We start from the raw sequence: 4,251 nt of genomic DNA, 5'->3' as shown, positions 1-4,251 counted from the left end.
TTCCACGCCGTGTTCCCTCGCCGTTCGTCGACGCAGGCATCTACATCTTCCCGTCACCATGGTCGTCGTTGGGCAAGATCGGCCTGGCGCACGCGGCGATGTCCGGCGTCATTTTGCATCAGGTAATGCCGTGTGCGTCGTGCGTTTGAGGACGGCGCGATGCGCTAATATTTTTACATCTCCCCCGTGTTAGCCAATAGGAAGTCCATGATGTGGCTGACCTTCTCGGCGTCCTTGAATCTGTGCAGCGGGCGGCCACCACATCGCCGACGGGAAAGCTACCACATGTAGTGCTCTGCGTAGCTGTGCTCTTGCTAACTTGGTTCATGGCTAGTTGGTGTGAGATTCACGGGGAAGTATGGATCCCTGGAAGGTATGCTCCGATTCTTCTCCATCCTCCTCATTCGTTGGAAAGATTTAATCAATCGAACTACATTTATATTTCAACTTGATAAAACCACTATTGTATGAAGTGTACCTGTATGTCTGACAAAGATTTAGGAATCAGGGAGCCAGCTTTGGGCCTACTCGAGGAAGTACTTTCACGCTGATAGATGGACATTCAAGTAAAAACAGGTAACAGAGGCCAAATTAACATACATGTTAGTTTGTGATATTTCATTTCGATATTCGGAAATGGGATGTTGTGCTCATTTTGAGCTATTACTTTTTCAAACACGCCCACTGAACCACCCTTGAAAAAAATGTCAACTGAGTTCTTAAGTAGCTGCATATGGTAATGACTGGAAAATAGCTTAGGATCAGACTACAACTGTAAATCGTTTCCTTTGAGCTTGCTATTTTTTGTACCTTTGCAGTTTTTGTCAATACAACAATATAAAGCAAGATGGTTAGTATTTCTAGAATATTTAGTTTCGTAGGACCTGTTGCATGATTCATGCCTGAAAAAATAAACGAAATAAATTGTTGCACCTTAAACATAAACTTACAGATGCTCATATGGTCTAAATCCAAAAAGATGCATTGTCGATTATCGGATGCATAATTGTGTACCTTTTCCTTTTGTCCATGTCTGGGAAAAATTTATTATAGTAGTCATCAATATGAAGACGGAAAAAAATCCCCGTCTTACACCATATCAATTAGGATTTCAAACTAAGTATTTCTGCAGGGATGAACTCAACTTGCTTTTGGGATCTCTTATTTAGTGATGGCTTTGGAGAGATATTGGTACAAATGATAATCAAGTAAACTGGGATTTCTAAATCTTGGTAAGCTTAGTCTCTTGGCATTTTTGTGTTCATTATTTAATGGTAGCACGCGCAAATCCACTTGAGTTTGCCGACCTGTGTCATTACTATTTGTAGATATGATCCAAGTGATATATTATCTCCCTTGTGTACGTCTCATTGCAAAAGACTAACTTCCGTTTGATGTAAATAGATCATCTGTCTTGTCTAATTTAATTTATGTACGTATCCTGTTTGTAGTTGAAGAAGATTGTTCTATCCCTTTGGACGTCCCTAAATTAGCTAGGAAATTAATTGGCTTTTGCTCAGTGATCATGTATGTTCCAGGAGTTGAAATTGTCATATATATCCAACTATTTTCTATCGCTGGAAATTTAATATAATTTCTTATGTAGCAGTGAACTAAGATGTATGCTGAACTAGGAGCAGCACATCCGTCAGATTTCAAGGTGAGCAGAGCAGCCTCTCCTCTTACTGTCCTAATTCAGTGAATGAAGTTTTTTTAACCTTCTGTACATGGTTGGTAACCTACAGTTTGTTGGACTAGTGATAGTTGGGTAATAGAAGTATTGTCCCAACCATAATTTGATTGCACGAAGAGCTTTTGGCATCAATGAACTGGTACCGCAGATCGACCAAGGGCAATCCCGCAGCAGGTGGAAACCAGCACGGCAGTTTCATCCATGCTCCAGATTCTTGTTGTCTAGTGAACCTTTGGTTTCTGCTATACCTTTGGTGGAGGTAATCAAAAGCATGACTCCTTGTGCTATTCCTTCATATTATTTGCTTCTCCTGCCTTGTAAAGTATAGGTGGAAAATGGCATTAGGACTTTGACTCCTTGTAAACTACATCTGAACCAAAGTAAGCACTGAGTAAATGGCTGCAAATTCTGATACTAATTAACATCTGATTTTATTTTCAGCTAGACGGTATTAACGTGATCTGCCTTTCAGCAACAAATTCCAATGATTAATACGTGGAAGGCTAGAGCATTTAACAACACCTACAGATGTACGTACACGCAACTTCTTCTTCAGTCGACAATGCTAACTTATGGTGTGTCGATAGCTGGAGAGGGTGTTTTTGAAGATCTGCGTGGATTCTTAGAGCTTGTCAATGTTCCGGTGTAAGTTAACTATATTACAAATATTTAAATTTGTGTAACTGATCTTCAACCTTAGCTTTGGAGTGGCATGTCCCATGTAATAGGCATGCTTTGTATTGTGGTTTGGTCGAATTTTGTATGAGATTTTGCCTACAAAATGATATATTGTATCTTCTACCTGCATGTTACTGCATATTGGTCGAAAATTTATTATTTTTTTAATACCAAAATTCATACTAGTGACGGGCACAATAATAGACCAGTCACTAGAGAATTCAACATGGCTGCCGCCTTTCATCATGCTAGTCCTTTTCGAAGATCAGCCTTCCGCCATTCCCCAACTGGTAGAACTTGGTGTTGGCGACTTGCTCCATCTGAAAGTGAAATGGATGAGTAAGTTAGAGAAGTGAGCAAGTGTGTAAATTTTTTAGGTATATTCTTAAGAAGGGTAGAGCATGAATTTCTCTTTTGGAAAAGATCTCCAGGATAAGAGTGTGAATAGATTTTCCAAGATATTCATCTTATTTGGTTTTTGAAACTTAATTTTTCAGACGTCCATTCTAACTAGGGTCTCCTAAGGTCAAAATATGGCTCTGATACCAACTTGTCAACACCCGGATTTTTAAGTCCAGATGCCTATTATGCCATACATCGCAATCCCAGGAAGATGGTTTTTGCGAGACATAACAGTTGATATCATGGAGTTATCATTCATTACAAACCATAGTCTTCTTACAACAACAGATCACATGATCCACACTTACAATAATAGTTGATATAATGATCAACAACACAACACATAGCGGAAGCGAAGTAGTAGTAGTCCATCTAATCCACAGGCAACGCTTGACGTTAGGAGATGATCCTAATTATCGTAGACGTCCTGTTGTCCATCTTCCTGATACTGCTGCTCCTCTTCATAGTCTGGCCATTGACACAGCCATGAGTACTTTAAAGTACTCGCAAACTAATACTAATGTAAGTACTATTAATTTTATTCAGAGGTGCTAAGCTATAGGTTTATTTGCATAAAGCCAATTTTATTTCATAAACCTTGTAAAAGAAAGACTCCTTATTTGCCTAACTTAACTAAGTGGGAACATTAGTGTCATTCCCACAACCATGTTGTTTTCAAGTCAAATCCTCATTCACTTCACCATTCATTTTTAGGAACATCGGACAACGGAACAGTATGGCCTTTCCAATCGTCCGTAACCGTGGACACGGCTATTCGAATAGGTTTACACTCTGCAGAGGTTGCACACTTGTGCCACAACTTTTGATTACATCCGTCTGGGATAACCCTGAATAATCATAACTCAGTCTGCGGATCATCAACCATAACCTTTCACTTATAAACTCTAGTATATGCACCTCTCCCCATGAGCTTGGCCTCCCGGTGATAACCAACTATTCTCCCGGGAACTGCACAGGGCCTGGGTCGTACATTCACCTCATTTCACGTCATTTCACTTTCAACGGAGGCAGCCTCGGCATAACCTCTATGACGCTTGTTTAGAGGGAACCCATACTAAAATGCACAAGTTTCTAGTTAAGCCTTACCCATAATCAGGTATTGTGGGGGCACTCAAAATTGGAAAGTTATCGCATTCAAACCCAATCATCAGTTTTTGTCAAAGTCACCAAGTCATTCATGTCATCTTCAACTTCAAAATCTTTCAATAGAACGACTCATCATTCCAAGGTTTTCAAAGTCATTTGTTTTCACATGTTCCCATCTAGAGTAGTCATTTTTAGTTTATCACTAGCAACTAGTCCTGAAGGGTGCTAATCTATCTTGTCTTTCTCTAGGCTACCTTTGATGTTCTGGTAACATTCTAAAGTTAGACCAAAGTTAACTATAAGGTAAGCTTTGATAAAAATAAGGTAAAAGCTTGCAAGAGTAAAACTTGGTATTTGGATCCTTAAGTAGA

The 4,251-nt window shown here is 39.6% G+C and overlaps 1 long non-coding RNA gene across 2 annotated transcripts; it reads left to right on the top strand.

Annotated features, from left to right (window-relative positions):
- Positions 1-255: 255 nt before the first annotated feature.
- On the top strand, positions 256-2,500 carry LOC127340737 (uncharacterized). 2 transcript variants are annotated; one of them, XR_007874844.2, is made up of 5 exons: positions 256-373; positions 496-1,232; positions 1,610-1,660; positions 1,746-1,952; positions 2,135-2,500. It is a non-coding gene; the product is annotated as an uncharacterized lncRNA (long non-coding RNA). The 2 variants fall into 2 exon arrangements; XR_007874845.2 differs by having other exon boundaries at positions 1,607-1,660.
- The last annotated feature ends 1,751 nt before the right edge of the window (positions 2,501-4,251 follow it).

This window comes from Lolium perenne, chromosome 3, assembly GCF_019359855.2.
Source record: "Lolium perenne isolate Kyuss_39 chromosome 3, Kyuss_2.0, whole genome shotgun sequence".
Taxonomy (NCBI): Eukaryota; Viridiplantae; Streptophyta; class Magnoliopsida; order Poales; family Poaceae; genus Lolium; species Lolium perenne.
Note: the sequence above shows the minus strand (reverse complement) of the source record. Positions and strands in the feature narration are given on the sequence as shown.